The sequence below is a fragment of the Aethalodelphis obliquidens genome, unplaced genomic scaffold (genome assembly GCF_003676395.1).
Source record: "Aethalodelphis obliquidens isolate GAN/ISIS:26980383/991018 unplaced genomic scaffold, ASM367639v1 scaffold78, whole genome shotgun sequence".
NCBI lineage: Eukaryota > Metazoa > Chordata > Mammalia > Artiodactyla > Delphinidae > Aethalodelphis > Aethalodelphis obliquidens.
In genome coordinates, this window is record NW_020838022.1 from 6000333 (window position 1) to 6020446 (window position 20114).

The following is a 20114-nucleotide window of genomic DNA, read 5'->3' on the forward strand; positions in this document are numbered from 1 at the left end:
CAAACACTACATATAAATACCTGTGGGGCTACTCAGCATCCAAATTAGCTCCAGAGCCAGAGAGGCCACATAGAAAGTGATCCCTGTACCGGAATAAAATTTGGACTCGGCCCTGGCATACCTTAACGCTGAGCCACCCTCATTAATCCACTTTATATGCCTAAAGAGCTTGCATTTGGTCCTTTGAAGAATTCATTTTTGTGCCGTTAATGATAAAAGTAACTATAAGAGACAGACTTGTGCTACCAGTGTAATTAAAAGGGATTAGACAGTATGAATATACAGATCAAGGGCATTATCTCTGTCCTACTTGGTCTGCATCAGAGATGAGGAGAATACTGAAGACAGCAATCCTAGCCTCGTATCTCCTTAGTGTCAGAGCAGGGCAGGAGGGAGACATACACGCCCGCTATGAACACCAAGGAAGAGACATCGTCCCACAAACGGAATCTCTCGCTTTTCACTGTCAGGAACCATGAATGTAAAAATATGGACGAAAACATGGCGCCCTAACATGTTGTAACAGCTCAGCAGGTCATCCACTGGCCGGAGGCTGGTCATCAGGATGGAGCTCTAGGAGGGGCCTGTGAGTCCCTCCCCAATCCCCGTCCAGATCCTTCTCTAGCCTCATCCCTGCCCCCCTCGCCCTCATGCCTTGCTGGCCCCTGCGCCCTCCAGATATGCCCCACCTCAGGGTCCTGGCGGCCATCCCCTCAACATGGAGCCTCTCCCAGCTGCTCCTCTGCTTCCTTCGAGGCTTTGCTCCAAGTCACTTTCTCAGTGCCGTCTTCTTTGGCCACCCTGTTGAACATCGCAAACATGCTCCCCACCCCCGCTCTCCCTACCTCTTCCCCAATTTGTTCCCCGCGAAAACTCTATGCTGAAAAAATGAATTAAAAGACGTGGAAAGTGTTAACCAAGTCACATATGAAACGGAAACGTAGCCCCACCTGGAACCCAAAAGTGGCTTCAGCCATTGAACTTCAAGGAAAGGGGACGACCTGCGCTCCGGGTCAGGCCATGTCTCGTCTAGCGCTCGTCACTGGTTTCACCCTCTTCATGCATCTTCCCCCCAGGCTGAGGGCTGGGATCATGCTTTACTTGGCTTCCTGCTCCCAGAACCAGCAGGTAAGCGATACACGCTTCACGAGGAATGAATCAATGAGCTTCCCGGCTCTTATGCTCTTCAAACGTTTAATGAAAAGTTATTCGAAATATATTCTGGACCCTTAAAGTAAAAATGACTAAGAACACAGCAATATTGTCATATACGGGTTAGATGAAACATACTCAGGAAACACAGCTGAACTGTCTTAGATTATTAAAGTATGGTATGCATCCAACTTAAAAGAAAAAGAGTTACTCTGAAAGATAGCTAAAACTGTCAGTAACTCCTAGTTAGCTGGAAAATGATATAACGGTAAAACCCCGGACGTTACAGGCAGATTTATTACATGTCAAGAAAGTAAAGATTAAAAAAAAAGGAAAGAAAGCCTGGGAAAAGAAGGGAAGGGGCGCTGCGCTCCCACCACGCCTCCGCAGCCTTTCTTATCTCGGCTGATTGCGTTCTGGCAGGGAGACTGGCCAGTCTGAAGGACGCCACGCCCCTAAAACAAACTCAAACTTTTCACCCAGAGGAAACGCTCTTAGTTTATTAGAGGATTAACCTTTACGAACCCTAAATTTTCAGTTTTAGTGAGGTGTATTTTTAGGTACACCTGAGGTTTTTTTTGTTTTTTGTTTTTTCTTTCGCGGTACACGGGCCTCTTACTGTTGTGGCCTCTCCCGTTGCGGAGCACAGGCTCCGGACGCGCAGGCTCAGCGGCCATGGCTCACGGGCCCAGCCGCTCCGCGGCATGTGGGATCTTCCCGGACCGGGGCACGAACCCGCGTCCCCTGCATCGGCAGGCGGACTCTCAACCACTGCGCCACCAGGGAAGCCCGAGCTGAGGTATTTTTAAACGCCCCTCTCGCCGTGCCACGAACAATAAGCTCGGCGCGCCCAAGGCTCTCCTCCAGGAAGTGAAAGGTGACAACAGAACACGGACAGACCGAGAGCCATACAAAATGAGCAAATACACCTAAATCTCTTTTGCCCGAAACACGAGAAAAAACACAAAAACGAGAGAACTGCTTTCTGACCGTTCATTCATTAGTCAACTCCGACCGGCCGGGGTGGACCGGGAGCTCGGACGACGACAACAGCATTTACTCTGCAGTCTGCGCCAACCAGGTGCAGTCGGCCTTCCGAGGAGCTTCATGAGGTGCGACCAACACCTGCTCTGACATCTGTCCCCACTGCCCATGTCCTCAAGTCACAAAGCTGTAACTTTCACAAAACCAAAACAGAGGAGGCCCTCTGTCAGCTGAAAATCAACTTCTCAGTAAGAAGAGTGGGGGGCTCAGTGGCTCCGAAGCTTTGACGGTCACTCAGCAGACACCCGAACGGGCACTGCTTTCATCAGCGTCTGAGCCACCTTCACTCCGCATCACCAGCAGGACGTGTACCAGCATCCCTAATAATCACTGTCCTGTTTACAAAGCACCTTCCTACGCTGCTGGTGGAGCTGGCTGGCGTTTCATGAACAAATCGCTTTAGCGTGTGAAGGCCACACTTTGGGCCTTCCGGCCTCCCCTGCTCTCGCGAACATCAGGATGACCTGTCGGTGAGTGCTGTGCATCGCAGCTCCTCGGGCCCCCGTCGCGTGGGGACCCCTGAGGCTCCGCTTGCCTCAGCGTGTCTACACACTCCTGTCCCCCAACCACACTGCACTTCCATTTAACCTGCCTTTGGCTCCAACTGTGGAGAGTGCCGCCCCACGCATTCGCTGATTGTATAAGAGCACTTGCTGAACACATGTCCTACTGTGCAGTGCAAGATATTTTGCTGGTCACAAAGAATAAGAGACAGTCCTTCCTTTGCAGTGTACCAAGATTGACATACAGATGACTAGCAATGCAAGGCACAGCACGGCGAGTGCGACCACACAGATGGGAAGTGGTGTCGAGATTTATCACAGGCAGGATCACATCGGGTTTGGGGGACCGGACAAGACTAGATGGCTGGGACGGTATGTGCCCTGGTCCCTGAAGAACGGGGGATACTGCAGCACACAGAGAAGGGCAGGGGCCACTCCAAGAAAGGGTACAGCGCGAGCAAAGGTACGAGCAGGGCAGGGCCCGCTCCAGAGGCAGGACGCAATCCCCTGCGGGCGGGAGTGCAGGACGAGAGCGTGGTGGCACACACAGACACGCGCAAGGGGAGGGTACACAGCCTGGCAAGGAATGGTGCGGGCACCAGCCTGAATGAGGGCACTCAGGGCAGTGGGCACGGAGAGGAGAGCTGGAAGGGACACTGTGGGACAGGACCAAGAGGACGGCTTAGGGGAGGAGCCGTGACCCCTCTGAGGTCGTGATTCTGGGTGATGGGGACGTGGGAGGCGGAGCCGCTGTGGGGAAAAACGGCACTTTATTTTGGGCTTTGTAAGGAGGTTCTTCTGACATGTCAACAACTAAGCCCCTTTAATAGGGTCCAAGTTGTCAAGCCAAGAGAGAACCAGGGATGAGGGTGAGGTTCCAGTGGAATCATGTTTGTGGGGATTCTTGCCCTGCAATCGCACCTCAGAATCTCTACCTCACAAATACCACTGGGAGGATCAAACTTCCGAAGTTCAAAGGGGTGCAACCTAAGAGTCGAACATGACAAATTCAGCGACCTAGTTGGCCCCCATCTCGGGAGTTCCTCACTCACGGCTTGGCTGTGGTCACCCTTCTCCCGACTGCAGTTTTCTTCTCCCGAAGAAATCTGAAAACGTACTCAGGTTCACCTACTGGCTGTGAGTCGCCGCCAGAGGCAAGAGAACGATAACAAGCTGGAATGGAGTCTTTGTGGATGTATCAGTGGTTTCATCTTAATTTTTCTCTTCCATTCTTCTTCTCCTCCCCACGCCTACTACTAATGCATTAACACACGGCAAGTTTTTTCTCAATACAACTTCATCAGACTCCCCAGTCCCCCCACCAACAATCTTCCCGAGTGACTCCAACTGCGCGATTAAGGCACCTAGTCATGCACCGAGACGCGGTGTGATTCAGTGTTGAGCTCTCCAGAGTATTTCTGGCAAGAAAAAGCCCGGGACAGCTTCTGCCATCTCATGTTCCTGTCAACCTTCAGGGTGGGAAAGAGTACTTTTTCTTACCGAGTAGCCAAATTTTGCATAGTCACCGCTTAAGTGTCACAACTCAGTGTCACAACCAGTCAAAGAATAAAACGAGGGGACCCCCCGGAACCACACGAGGGGCAATTATATCAGGTAAGGCCCGAATGAAAGCAAACCTGGAATTCTGCCTCCCCAAAGGGCCTCTGAATCTTGGAGCGAAGGAAAGGGTGGCTGTGAAAGGGGAAGACCTGTTACAAATGAGATAAAATACATGAAACAGAAGACCCTGGAAATGGCCAAGCACCTTGCAAGCGCTAATTCACTCCAGGGAATTCGTCAGGGCTTAGAAAATCTCCGTGTAAGACTCAGAGGTTAAGCATTTAAACACGTGCCGTGGCCGCTGCCATTTGATTTTTTGAAAATGTCATTCCATGATTAGTAACTAATTTTAAATGTCTCCTGTCCCCAAAGCCTGCCCCTTCCTATACTGCTCCTAGACTCTTGCCAAGATGTAGGAACTGTACCAACCACATCCCAGAGATATTTCTGTGGGCTTCTAACCAGAAATCACCACCAGGACAACATGAACAAATGACTTTCAAAGTTAGCCACTACGATGATCTCAGATTTAAAAATACATATTTGAAGTGGCACTTAAAAGAGGAAATAAAGAGAAAGCGATAAACGAAACGAAACAGAAATCAGTAAGAGTTTTAGAAGGCAATACACAATACAAATACAGAATTTCAGATCAGAGGAAAACGAATATTTCATGAAACGGAGAAGCTTGTAGGGATAAATCTTTCTCATATTTTCGGTGTTAAAATTCTCTTCCAGTCTATTTCTACCACCACCACCCACCTGTGATATATCTGTTTTATTTCCATGTTGCCATGTGCCATGACTCAAAACACCCTTTCAATCATGCTAACTCCTGGCATTCACCAAGCCCACCTGTTATGGACATTTCAAGCCTCTGATAGATGCTTGAGAGCTAAACATTCCATGACCCTAGTCTATAACTTAGCCAGCTGATTAGTATCCGTAACAGGACAGAACAGCAGATCAAATAAGCTTCCATCTCCTTACTCTTAATTCTGCTACCTGGGACCGACTGCCTTGACCAGAGGCGTGATCATAACTCACGAGCCCTGCTTTGGGGTGTGAGATCTCAACTAGTAACATACAACCTGTGCTCATGTACCAAAGGACTGGAATTACTACATCCCCTCATTATGCGCTGGTGCTTTCAACTCCGAAACAGGGGAAAGCCCCAGAATTCAGGGTAGAGGTTGGAAACATGAGTGGTTCTGCGGGGTTGGTCATGGGGCACAGAAGTGGGTGTGGGAGCACAGCGGGAGGAAGGGCGTCAAGCTGTGATCTGGGCGTCACTCAGGAAGTCTAGGTTTTGTCAGGCAGCAGGGCTGACGGTTTGATAGCAGGGCCGATCGCGTTCCTGGAGGATCGAAAGCCTCACTTGGTCCCCATCTGTCAAGTTTCGCCGAGGGCCACTGTTTGTCTGCCTGACCCAGGAGGGTGCTGGTCCGCGGTGACTCACATCTGGGAGAGCAAACGTGAAGAACTTTCTGCGGAAAGAGCTACCCTGTTGGCGACGACAGGCACTATTACCGGAAAACTCAGTGGCGAGATGGAGTAAAGGCCAGTGCGCCCTGCCGTGAGGTCACTGCCCCTGTCAGTCTGTGCACGGGGAGGGCGCGGCACGGGGGCACAGGCTCCACCTTCACCAAGACCGCACGATGACAGAGTCGGAAGCGACCTCAGAGGCCTCATCTTACGGACGGGAAAACTAAGGCCCAGAGACGGGGGGTGACTTCCTCACTGCGTTAGCAGCAGCTCTAGGTCTGGAACCCGGGTGTCGGGCCCCCCGAGGTGCCGCTCCGGGCACATCACGCTGCCGCCAGCAAGGGCTCTGCTCACGACGCCGGAAAACCTGCTCGCGGGTTTATTTATGCTCAATGGGGGTCACGGTCCCTTGACCTCTGGTCATCATCGGCAGAGGCTGGGTGCCTGAGTCACCGACACCGAGACTAGGGGACACCTCGTAGGTTCTCTCACGCTACAGCCAGGGTCTAGTCAAAGTGACCGTACACTTCAGCTGAGGTCAGTGGGAAGCGGCAGCTGCTACGGGGCCGAGAGAGCAGGGCCCGGTCGATGGAGGAGCAGAGGGTCTCCCTGAAACGGCTGACACTCCAGAAGCACGAGCGAGTCGTTTCAAAGCTCTGGAAGTCAAGCAGCACGTTCACCGTGCCAGGCGGGCAGCACACGACCAGAATGACAGGGACACGAGGTCCAGCAAACACAGCCCAAGAAGCAGTCTGTAGCTGGAGTGGCAGAAGCCACCACAGGTCACACCCTCGGAGAGATTACATCACATTCACCTCAAACTCCAACATTTCCTGTTGGTTTTCCAGCAGTGCGACAATCAAAGAGAACAAGCACGTGACTACGGACCGAGCGTAAACAAGACCAGATTGTCGGAGGTAGGGAAACCCAAATGAACAGTGACGGTGATCACCGCATTCAATGGAACTCAGATGAAATGGTTTAGACTGGACCATGACTGTTTCTGAAGGCTTCCACGAAAGAAATTCAAGTCTTAACTTTATACGAGATTGTCTGAGCAACCAACATTGTTCTAAGACAAATAACATAGAATTTGCCCTGGGTTAAATACGGGGTTGTTTCATAAAGTTTCAAGGGAATACAGCACAGTGGCTAAGGGCATGGACTCTGGAGCCAGAACATCTAGAATCAACTCCTGCCTCCACCACTTAGTGGTTGTGTGCGAGCAAGTATTACTTAACTTCTCTGTGACTCAATTTGCTCATCTTTAAAATGGGGATAACAAGAGTACCTACCTTAACAGGGCTGTCATGAGAAATAGTAAATACTGGCAACATTTAGAACAGTGACTGGCACACAGTAAGCACAACGTGTTATTATTTATTCAATTTCACTCTAAAAATACGGATGTCCCAAGAAGCAGATTCCTGCAAAAGAGGAATTTATCCTCAAGTTTACCAATCCACAGGGGATATGTGGAAAGAGACAAGAGCTCAGGATCTTGGCCCAGAGCCCAGCTGCAAGGATTATGGGCCTGAGAATGACTGGGGCACCCAAGAACAATGCTGAAAGTCCTAGGAACTCAGAGGAATCAGCCCAGAGGGGACAGCTGTACCTCCCATACGGACAAGGAGGGTTTATGAACACGTGACGGAGACCTACGGAGGACAAAACTCTGCCCTTTTGATCCTCTAGTGAAAATAAAAGACCCACTAGGTCTAGGTCTCCTGCTCAGTCTTTGGCTGGGGAGGGATCTTCCCTACATCCCTCCTACAAGTAAGGGCCCAGTGAGCCCAACGGATGATCAGACCTTCCTACACGATGAATAAGGCCTTGCTTCGATGAGACTAATTAATGAGGTGGGGCCCCTGCGGCTCACAGCTCTGATCTTCAGTTGGCCTACGAAGAGCAACAATGAGAAGAGGCTGCCTGTATCACTGGGAGCCACAGCTCCGGCCAGAACACAGGTTAGTCTTGGGTCGCATGAGTTCATTCGGAATGAATGCCAAGGACACGCATCTGAAGACGCCATCTTCTTAGGCCACTTGCAAGGAGGACTCAGCAGCTCGGCTGAGGTAAGGCTGCTCGGGGAGAGACTTCGCTTGAGTGAGCACGGTCAGGCCGAAAGTCTCGGGGCGGCAGAACTGAGCTGTGCGTCGTCTATCCCACCCCTGAGCAAAGATACATTGTGCTCAACCCCCCGGGCCCAACCCCAAGACGAGCGCAGGTTTAGGCACCTGGAGTTGGGAAGACTGACAGAAGACTGTTATCTGACCAGCCTACGGACAGGCCGATGCTATGACGGCAACGGCCCAGCACCTGTGAACACTCCGTGACTGGGGGACGAGAGGTCACACAGTCAGGTCCACCGATCTCACCCGAGAGCCCTAAGGCTAACCCCCTCCGATTAGGAATGGCCCCTCAAACCCCGAGACTCAGCTTGACCCAGGAGAGCCCAAGGAAGGGTGTGGGGTGGTTCACTGGCAAGACAGGTTAGGGGCAGGAGTTGCTCTGACATCAGCTGCGGCGAGAGGAAGGGCAGCTGCTCCAAAGATTCTGAGGCTCCTTTGAGAACTCCCATAACCTTCTCTCCACGTGGCAGGGAGTGGGGAAGGCCTGCAGCCACAATCTCTCAATCTCATATAACTGTAAATCCTTTTTTTCGGCTATTTTGCTTAAAATTCAATCAACCAGGGCTTCATGTGGGTTAACAATATTCCCCCAGAAAATAAAAAGATCACTGGTGGGTGTTAGTGAAAGTACCTAAAGGATACGAAGTCTTCCGGCGTCATCAGCGATACTACGTAAAGTATTTTACGACGGAAAGGTTTCTTAGGTGGAAACTTAAGAAAGTTGTTCCCTGTTTAATATACTCACGGTGATTCTTAAAGTTTCCATGTTCATGACTTCACCAAGTTGTTTTTTCTTTTATTTACTGGGATACAATTTACACAACATAAAATTCATCCCTTTAAAGTGTGCACTTCAGTGGGTTTCAGTACATTCATAAAGTTGCGCAAGCATCAGCCTCATCTAATTACAGAACATTTTCATCATCAGAAAACAGACCCGACAGTCACCAGCAGTCGCCCCCTATTCCCCCTCCCCCAGCCCCTGGTAACCACTAATCTGCTTTCTGTCTCTGGGGATCTGCCTAGTCTGGACATTTTCATACCAATGGAATCACACAGTGTGTGACCTTTTGTGGCTGGTTTCTTTCACTTAGCATGTTTTCAAGGCTCATGCATGTTGTAAATGTGTAAGTACTTCATTCCTTTTTTATTGCTGAATGATATTCCATTGTCTGGATATACCACACCCCATTTATTCATTCACCAGTTGATGGACATGAATTGTTTCTACTTTTTAGCTATTATGAAAAATGCTGCTGTGAACATCCTGTTTTGCATGTGGATTTACTGCATTTTTTAAATATCTATTGATGAAAAGGTAGTGAAAAGTTTTCCTCTCCTGCCGGCCCCAGACACCTATTTCCCCCTCTCCATCAGGAACCAATGATACCGGTGTCTTATGTTTCCAGAGGCGCTGGGCATATGAAAACTAGGCAGCCACGTACACTTTTTTCTTTTTCCTTTTTGAAAAACGTAACAGTGAGATACTATACATACTCTTCTACAGCTTGCCATTTCTATTCGATAGATATATTTTAGAGTTTCCATGTTAGTACATCAAGAGCTCCACTTCTGTAACATGTACATAGTATTCAACTGTGTAGCTGTACCACGATTTACAGTTCGTTACTGATAGACATTTAAGTTGTTTCCAGCCTGCTATTACAAACAATGATGTAAGAAATACACAAAGTTTAAAACGATGCAATGAATCAATTAGAAAAAGTACCGTTAGTGAGTCTGACCAGATTGCCTTCCCCTAATACCCGACAAGGGTCAGCTGCACTCAAAGAACCAGAGTTGTGATTTATTTACAAGGAAAGAGAGACAGAGAAAGGAAAAGGATGAAGGGGTCTCACGTGGATCAGGCAGCACCCCCCAAGGCTTACTGAAGTGGTAGATTATTTTTGTTCAGGCAGAAAAGACGCCATCTGGAAATCCCACGCCAACTATGCTAAGGTTACCCTCAGCTAATAAGCCACCCAGACAGGAAGTGGCTTTTGATTCCAAGTCGAGTGCTCTTTGCACCAAACCACAGGTCTCGGCCAATGAATTACAAGACAATAAACTGAGTCAAACGCTTATCCTGACAACGTACACACGTGCTCACTGTGGTGCACCATGATGCACTGGTGGCAACGGAGACGTTACCCCTTGAGATTAGGAGGTGCTTAGCGTTCATCAGGTCTTTAGGTGGAAAAGCTATAAAGTACCTATGGTATTTGACTTTCAAGTGTTCACATTCTCTTCTTTATCTATTGAACAAAATGAAAGGTGGCTTCTCAGCCAGGGTCTGGAGCACGGGTGCCCATGCTCTGCACCAAGCCGGTGCAGCTGAGTCACGAGGCTGACCTTCACCTTGCCTGCCTGGAAGGCAACATTGCACACCTTCCTTCTGGAAACCTGTCAGGGATTTTCCAGCTCTGTCTGCATCAGAGCTTTAAATGAACCCTGCAAGAAGAGTAGCTTGATGTCTGTCGTCTCAAAAGTCAGTCTTTTCTGAAACGGGCACTTGGTTTTTGAAAGGACGCATAACTAACGGAAGCCAGGTGACTCGTGCACTGTGTGTCACTGATTTCGCAACTTAGATTGTACCTCCCTGTTTCTCCAACAAACAAGAAACAGAAGTGTCATTTGTACCCCGACTCCAATCTCACAGCGAACATTTAAAAAATTAACTCTTTGGGTTTCGGGAAAAGGGGTTCATGTTTATAAATCAGCATAATATATGTAAATCGTTAAAAAGTCTGTCTACCAGCAGTTTTTGTTAGGTGTTAAAATAGGGGTCCTCAGTCATGGTGTTGCAGCAGGTCAGTGTGGAGAACCAGGGGTATAATAAAAATTGTAACACTAATTCATTTCAGTTCACTTCAAACTGTCTACTCATTTAATGTCATAAACAAATGCTGAATACATGCTACATAAATGATCATATTGGACGAGGCAGTGTACAGAGAAGAGACGAATTCAGGAGCTGTGAAACAGGACATTTAATTCTGAAAGTTTTAGCAAGTGCAACATCAATTACAAGTTAATTCCGTCAAAGTAAACGGAGACAACGTTGTAAAAGTTAAATTCATTTTAAGCTGGCATTTAATGAAGAGAACAGTGAACGACTGGTTGGCTCCACTGTTCTGTAACTCAAGGAATGAGCAACAGATATGGAATCAAAAATCCCAGGTAGAATCCCTGACTCTGTTGACCTGCTCACAAGCCAAGTTATTTTTTCTTCCTCATCGAGAAAATGGGGACATGAATACTGCTCCTGCTTTCTCTATAGGATTGTTTTGGGAACCAAATTAAATCACGTGTGTCCAAGTACTGAACCGAAAAGTATGAACTGAAAAGTCATGTCAAAATAAAGTGTCTGTAAAAGAAAAAATATATATAAAAACCAGGCTTTGTACCTAAGTAGACAGTGTCTTCTAATTTTCCGAGTGGATTTCAGTTTTCACACGACTTACAAAGTTTTCACAGTAAGCACATACACAGTTATACACCATACACCATAAAATCGAGTAGCAGATCACTGTGAAAAGCCTGGCGATCTCTCTCACATTAGCCCAAACTTCCAAGGATACAGAATTTAAAAAATAGTCATATGGGGATTCTAGTTTTACTCAGGATCTAGCTATTTAATCCTCTTGCTATTTAGTTAACATTTGATTCTTTGCAAAGGCACAAGGAGCCGGGTACAAATGTATTATAAGCTAGCTCCACATAATCTTGGTTCTTTGCTTTGATCTAAAAATCAAAAGCATACTCCTCTGCCTGTTTGTAGAGGGTAATTTTTGTTGCTTTAAGTAACTGACATGGTTTACCCTTCATTCTTTACAAAGAGAACAACTTGGCAAGCTCTCAACAAGAGGAAAAATGAAGCCAAGGTTACTCAGAAGACTTTTTTCCCAGAAAAATTAAATAAAACAAGGGACACTTTTTATTTGTTGTCCGAAGGGCTGGAGATTCAGTAACCACTTGAAGAAGTGAGTTTATCCCTTTGTAACACAGCCAAGACAGGGTTTATTTTCCTACTGTTATGATGGTAACTTAGAACACACAGGACAACAATATCAAATATCAGTTCCCTCCAGAGTTGTAACTTTCTAAATGTAGTAATTAGTAATTTGTCAAGATTATCATTCAACATACAAATAGTTTCTACAGAGTAATTTGAACCCTGATGCCACCTTCTATATCCAGTCCTCAAATGCTATCAAATATAAACCAGGTACTGTTTTCATGAAAGAAGAGTACAGGTGTTACACACGGATAAACTGAGATGTTAAAAAGATTAAGTGTCTTGCCTTCAGAGAGGGGAGCAAGGTCGAACTAAGAATAGAAGCTCACACTGTCACCTGTCGTAATCATAAATCTAGAAAACTTTCCACCCTCCTGCCAGCAATAGGTACACAGTCTAATCAATTTCTATGTGTTTTAAACATCTTGTTTTGCAGTCAGGAGATGAACCTTCTAAACTGATTTGTGGACATATCATTTACTTAAGGGTGGTACCGTACATATGAATGACAGAATATAAAGTATTCATATACAAAACAACAGTTTTCAAACAAAATTAAATCGGAGTGATGTTAATACCTAAATGTTAATCATTCAAAAACTTGAGCTATAACTAGATATACTTTTAAATGTCCCTATTATACTATATACAGTAAATCAGTTTTATTATCGGTGCTTATGAAAGAAACCATCACAGGACAAGTCAGTCACATTCTGAGATCAAAGAGCAGGTCGGTAGTAGAGGAACTGAAACCTCTGCAACCTAAGAGTCTCTTCCAAGACCAAAGGGCATTATCCTTCCATGGTGCCAAGGACTTTTTACGGGTTTTAAAGAGTAGCGTGTCTGTCTGAAGGCGCTGCTTAAGGTTTTACAACTCCCTATAGGTAATTTTTAAATTCATGTTCTACTGACACATTTAAGATATATCTAACCGCCCAGTTCTTCACCCACACCCCACCACCTAGTCCCTGTCCCAAAGATTCTCTCTCCTAACTTTCTGTTCTTAAACATTAAATTTTCTTGGAAGGTCCAGAGACTGGCAGCATCACAGAGATCTGCTTCTACCAAGGCAACAGCAGCTGGAACTGAGGTGGAAACTGCAGGATTAGCCCCTATAGGGGGAAATGCTTTTAAGGGATCTCCCGCCAGCTAACTCAGGAGTGTGAGGGAGGGAAGACTTCCAGAAGGAAATACACCCATCCAGCCCCCCCGGGGCCAAGGGAGAGTGTTTAGACAAGGTTCTGGGGATTGAGAGTAAAGGGAACAACGACGCAGCTTTGCAAGGATGGAGGGAGTGCTTTCCGCATAAAGGGGGTAAAAGCCACACACTAAAATCTCTCACCTCCAGCACAGTCTCACGGTTCCAATTGTAACAAGAGTGTTTTTTTTTTTTTTAATAATTTGCACTTAACACCTTGACACCAGGGTTTGGGATGGGATCCAGCATAGACCAAATTTAGTCCTTAGTTAACTGCTCCCCCGTTTTCCAAATATAACAGGTTTTGTTGGAGTGACCAACACCATGTATTTTGTAACACTTTAAAAGATGATCCTGCCTCTCTACAAGAACTGGAAGTTATCTGGCTCCTGTCTCAAGGATGAAAACAAAATTTACAAGTACAATCCCCGTTCTCTATCAAGAGGTCAGCAACGTCTGAGTCACGAAAAAGTTCAGATTTCAAAATAAGCCAGTATTCTTTTCCAACTCCATGCCGCCAGAATTCCAGAAACTCTGCGACTTTTTTTTTTTCGGGCCGTGCTCCAGCATGCGGGGATCTTAGTTCCCTGACCAAGGATCGAACTCGTGCCCCCTGCAGTGAATGCGTGGAGTCTTAACCACCGGACCGCCAGGGAAGTCCCCCAGAAAATCTGTGACTTTTAAGAAAGGCTCCTGAATTGTTTCCCAGTGAAAAGGGGGCATTTATTTGACAGCTTCTTTCACAGGACTCGATGCCAATTTAGGCACATTTGTATAATGTTCGAAAAGCCAGACTCAAAGTGTGTAAAATATATGAACTTATTTGACTGGTGCAATCTGCCACATTTACTTTGAAATGCATCCCCAACTCATATGCATTGATGAGTAAAATGCTAATGGGAGACGACTCCAGATGCTGGGGATACAGGTGTTCACTGCAACATCATTTCAACTTTGAAAATCTTCATAATAAAATGTTAGGAGAAAATAAAATATAGATAAGCAAACATTTTAAAAATCAACTGCAGCTACAAACAAGCAGGTACTGGCCTAGATACAGGCACAGAATGTGGTACCGCCCAGAACAAAGGGACCAAAGTAAGAACGGTGGCCTCCAAGTGAAAGAAATCTGCCAGAGCCATTGTAAGGCTTTGCGGGCGTAATCAGAGAAGCCCTGAAAATCTCATAACGAACCGTACTATTGCACCCATGCATTTTCAGACTTGTGTTGAGCGGTTTGAGCTATGGGCCAAGAGGGAGACCTTTCGAAAGGTTCCCTAATCCATTCACACAGCCCCATCAGAGGGATGACACTGGAGCCAGCCTCCGGCCTCTTCACTACCTCTCCCCTTTTATGGTGGTTTCAAGTTGAAAGCATATACTTGTCTGTTTCCAGATTCCTAAAGGTACTAGAAAAAAAAATCTAAATATAACAGATGGATAAGTGCTCACTGTAACTGGAAACCAAAATGTAACTCCAGCTTTTGCAGGCCGATGCCCTAACACCATGGCTTTAGTGTGATGGTCTCACTGAAGACCTTTTGTCTTTATTCCCACAACAGAAATATTATCCTGACTTTGATGAATGACACGTGTTATTCAAAATTTTATTTTAAGCTGACATGAATAACCTTTACTTATTTTAAAGTCATTCAGTAAGTGTTCTCCAGTATGTTAAAATTTACTACAAAACACAGTTGAGTCTTGTCTGTTGTTTTTTATCAGTGCTTTCTAAATAGCTCAATACACTTCTAAAGAAATCTAATTCACGTTAGAGTTTTAAATGTTGGTGAAACCTCTGAAACATTTCTATGAGTTCTAGGCTTCCACGGAATATAACCAATAGGTTAGAAGGACCCTCTATTTGTACTGTTAGTGTTTATTGAATCTACCACCCTTGGGGGATATAAACAGCCACTAAACCCTCTCGAGACCTTGTATAAGTAAGCGGTATCACGCGGGTAACTTCCTGCCCCGCTATCCTCAACCCCAATTCTCCGCTTTTACTCATATAAACCAGACTCTCAACTTTATTTCCTAGACTGGCCTTTCAAATTTCCACAGTACAAATAATGTGACCGTGTAAAGTGGGAGAAAAGGGGCAGTGATACAAAGTGTTTGCTCACTTGCTGGGAGTTAGAAACAAAAACTCTCCCGGGTCTGAAAATGGAGCTTATTTCACATTCAACTTACCATCTTTTCCTGGCCACCGGTGAAATAAATGTCAGAATCTTAGCAAATCTGACAGCAGGGCTAAGAAAGTCAAAACCGCAACCACACAGTGATACGCGTGCTGCAGTGTTTAGGGGTAAAGTGTAAAGGCTGCTCTGAAATACAGCCCAGAAACGAAGAGGGACCAACGGACGGAGGGGTACGTAGTAAAGCGAATTTAGCAAAATGTTTACCTATAGGATCGGGGTGGTGGGCGAGGAGCGTTCACTGTATAACTTCAACTTTTCTGTCTGTCTGAAAAACTTCATAACCAAGTGCTGGAAAAATGTGATGCTATGCTATAAGGGATTAGGTAGGAGGGACTGTCCTATTCAAGCATATGCTCCAACCATGTCAGGAATACTGATATCAGAGGAACAGGAAGTCAGACAAAGATCCTGAGATCGTCCTACGTAATACCACGGTAATGCTGTGGTTTGTAATTTATAAAATGCCTTTCATTTAATTAACTGTATCTCCAGTAAATGCCTCTGGCATAAATCCTAAATGACTTGGAGGACACCAGAGAAATCATGAGTAATTCTTGCTCCCAAGGAGCTTCCTGGGGAAGAAAGCACTATTTAGGGCAGTAACCCCAACCAAATCCTTGACTCAATTTGCGCCTTAGATTGTCCTAGTAATAGAAAAGAGCGCACAGGAGAGGACCAAAGGAGCCGGGTCAAGATCCTATGTAAAGTCTACAAGGACTGACGATACAGAGGACACAGCTGGGAACATAAAGGACAGGCTACAAATAACAGAATACGTTGTACTGCTTTCAGGTTCAAATCCATCACGTGAGCCCAGTGCCAAGGGTGGAACTCAGCCTCTCCAATTAGTGAGCACTTGAACCACTTTAGCGAGCAAAAGACGCTATGGATTATGAATCCCCTAGGCACGTACGCTGAGAACCACGTACACAAACCCGTCACCAGAATCCACAGAAAAAAACTCCACTGGTTCTGGGAAAGAAACACTTGGAATATCTTAAGTAAATTATTAATTCATAGCCCTGAAGAAGGTATAAAAATGGTCATATCACACACACGTATCACACGGTTTAAGAGGTGTCCACAGACCCGCGAAGGCCACAAATTCTCACCAAACTACCTAAGGACCACTGCTTTCCTACCTCGGTGAAGAACTGTTACAGAAACTAACTGTTCATCCGGTAAACGGAGACCCTTCAGTGAGAGACGTTATACAGAGGGGGAAGCTTATCTGGTTGACAGGACAGGAGAATGAGGCTACTATTCCAAGTACATTTTTATATACTTTCTCCTTTTAAAATTTAAATTGATTCGATCCCTAGAGCTGTTTAAACAAAACGGAAATATTAAGAATTAAAGAGATGAGGAAATAAATTATAACTATTATTAGCACAGTTCTCCACACTAGGCTTTCAACACACAAGGTTGATACGATGGTAATGATGACAACGACAGTGATGGGAATAAACATGCTTGCTGCTCTTCCTCGAGCACTGTTAACAGCTTTGGGCCTTAACGTTTTGATTTCTCTAAAAGCTCTGACCTGAGCTATGCTTATCGTACTGACCATGATAAAATGTATATGATTTAGTTATGGCCCTAATCTCATAAATTTTCTAAGTTCGCAGTTATAAGGCACATGAGCAAGGTTTCAACCCCAGAATTTTATGAGTATCCAACATTCGTCTCGCAAGTATGGATCTCTTTCACAAGTGAGCATCTGTTGTTGGCTTCTCAAGTCTCTGTACTATTAATAGAAGAGTTGATGATGGAGAAAATCTTCAAACAACTTCCATATCCATTGAGTCTTATGATGTTACAAAATCTTAATAAAAACATTAAGTATTCACAAGTCCCTATTGGACTGGAACTGAACTTGATGACAGACCTGAACCCTAATATTTTATCGAGGAATAAGAATGTAAGGGCACTTACGTTGCTTCTCTTGTCTCAGTCTTTGTACAATCCTTATTAATCATTTACTAACTCCTTTGTTTTGGTTTTAAAGAAAATTCACACATGTGAATTTGTTCCTAGAGAGGATGAAAGGACTTGCAGATAGATAAATTATCCATGAGTAAACTAACACAGTATACGCTAGCATTAAATAAAGCACTCTGACTCGATTTGGGGTACATTATTAAACTTCCTAAAACTGGAGTGTCCTTGTGAGTCTTAAAGCATCATATGGAAGAGGAGAAAAAGTTTTAAAGGATCATTTGAACCAACTCAAGTTCAAGATGGTTTGACTCCAGCTACCTTAGAGGTCAGAGATCCATGTCTTCATTTCACATCAATTAGGTATGGACAGAACACTAGATCTGAATTCCAATGTCCAAACCTGACTTCTTCCGTGTGAATCCTAGTCAAACCTAACCTTTACTGTGGACTTCCATGGGCACAGTTTAATACGCTTGAACTCTGATACGTGGTTCGAACATTTCTATGCATGGAGACGTAGAATCCTGTAATGGATAAAGGAGATACTTTTTAAAAATAAAAACAAATGTAATATCCAATCAATGTTCCCATTGATTTAATATTCTTAGAAAAGATTCTCTTATAAAAAGTTCTCACTGAAAGTTCACCCACATTAACGAACAATAAAGACATGACCCTGGGAAATATTATTGATACCTATATTTTCTTCAATGTGAGACCTGGGGAACCTCAATTTCCTTAACAGTAAAAAAAAAAAAAAAAAAGTCAAGTAACTTAAAAGACTGCTTATAGTAGGATTAACAAAACACCCAGAGATCACTTTAAAGGACTTGAAAGACTATTCATTCAGGTGGCTTGCTGACAGCAGCCAACTACGTGAATATTAAAACTCCAGGAACTGGGCTAGCACAGAACCAGGCAATGGCCTCACATAATTCAAGCGTACATATTTTATTTAAAGCAAGAAAGTTTCTGGCTCTACAGAAGAGGCATACCCATTCTGATGCTACTCTTATCCAAGGGGGCAGGTTGAGTATGGTCCATTGACAGAGAGCACTTGGTGTTGAAAACACCGTTCACGAAGAGGACCAGGGTTGGCCAGGAAGGCTGACGGGTGGTGTGTCTGGAAGCAAGTGAGGGCCACTCAAAGAGTCCCCTGAAGGCTGTTGTCCATAACATATGCCATTAGTCCTTTGGAACGGATGATCTGACACCATGTGAGTAAAATTAGGAATGCATTTCTCCCTTTGTGGCAGAGCACGTGGTCATTTGGGAACCGTACTGGAGCCACTGGTAACGTGCGTGTGTGTGCGCGTGCGCATATTTATCTAGAAGACTTCTCCACTTTCTCTACAAGTGCTACGTGAACTCGGATCAAAGACAGCAGAAGAATCGAAGACTCTGGAGATACCCCTTTTCCAGAGTCCAGTTAGGACCCTTTCTCTAAGTGAGGCAATTTCTCTCCTATAGTGAAAGTGAATTCCTTCTATATCAGAGGCTGGGAAAGTCAGGAGACATACAAGAGGTCAAAATTAAGTCCATTAAATCCCAGCCCCGGATTTAGTCACCATAGAGACAGGGGAGATAAATAAACCAGCAACCTTAGCAAATGTGTCGCACCTTTGCCAGACATCTCTCTGACTTACCGTTATTTTTACTTAAGTATCTTTCAGTCCAAACATAACTGACGATGAAGACTACAAAACCAAACAGAACTAGGCCCAAAAGAAACAGGAACACTCATGCAGGCAAAGGGCAGGCAAAGAGTCAAGAGCTGCCCCCCTCAGCAGTGTGCTCTCTGTTCCACTTGAAAAACGATTGCAACACGAAGCTGCAGAGGCAATGACAAATGGGGAAAATATGTGGCGCTACAGCCAGAGGAAACCATGTCAAAAAAGAAAAACAGACATGAAGTAACTGACCTAATTAAAGGAGAAAAGTATACTGAGAGCAGGGAGATGGGGAACACAACCGGAGGGGAGGGGGCGCTGGGAGAAGGCTCAGGACACTGAGGTGGAGGTTTGCTGCTTCGCTGAAGGAAACCAGAAGCTGAAACGGGCGTTGCCCTGCCTCGCGGCTCCACCGAGGCTCTACTGCAGCAAACGTGGAACCCGGGCACGCGAAGGTCCGGGCCCCAGCCCTGCTGCACGTCAATGAGAAGCTCCGAGACAGACATTTACACTTTGTCACGTGGGACGCCAAGGTGCCTCTCCACCGACCGCAGGAGGCAAAAGGGGGGCTCGGGATGGTGGAACAAAGCAATCCAGAAGGAAGAATACCACTGGAACCCAGCGCTTAGGCCCTGAGCAGGAGTCCTCATCATGTTTCACAGCTATTTACCAAGCACCTCCTGTGTGATCAGTGGAAACATCACTGTTTGTGATGTGGCGTTGATGTAAGGAGGTCAAAGCTGAAGACTCTCAACCGCCAAAATGTACAAACAATAGGACAACAACGCGAACGAAAGCTCAGAGCGCTACTTACATTTGTCCAGGTGCCTTCTAGTTCTTGTCCGTTCGTACACATCCCTTCACAAGGTAATAATCAGAGCACATGTACCATTTCGCATCCTGCATTTTTTAGTAAGGCTGTATTATACGGATTCTTTCATACTGCTCTGCAGGCATCAGAATTTTAATTTTGAACAAATTCATGGAATTCTACTTCACAGAGATATCATAGTTACTTAACCAAAACTATCTGTTGAATAAATGAACCACTTCTCTAACGTTGGATGCTTAAATTCTCATTTTTTGTCCTTACAAATAACACTGTGAGGAATATCCATAACACACAGCTTTTTTCTTTTCTTAGAACAGCTTGTTTCTTCGAACACTTCCCCAGATAGGATTACTGGATCAAGGGGTACCAATCTTTGTG

The 20114-nt window shown here is 45.5% G+C and overlaps 1 protein-coding gene across 4 annotated transcripts in view; it reads right to left on the reverse strand.

Moving 5' to 3' along the window:
- FHL1 (four and a half LIM domains 1) overlaps positions 1–20114 on the reverse strand; it is a 60821-nt gene that overhangs the window by 12270 nt on the left and 28437 nt on the right. The window lies entirely within an intron of this gene.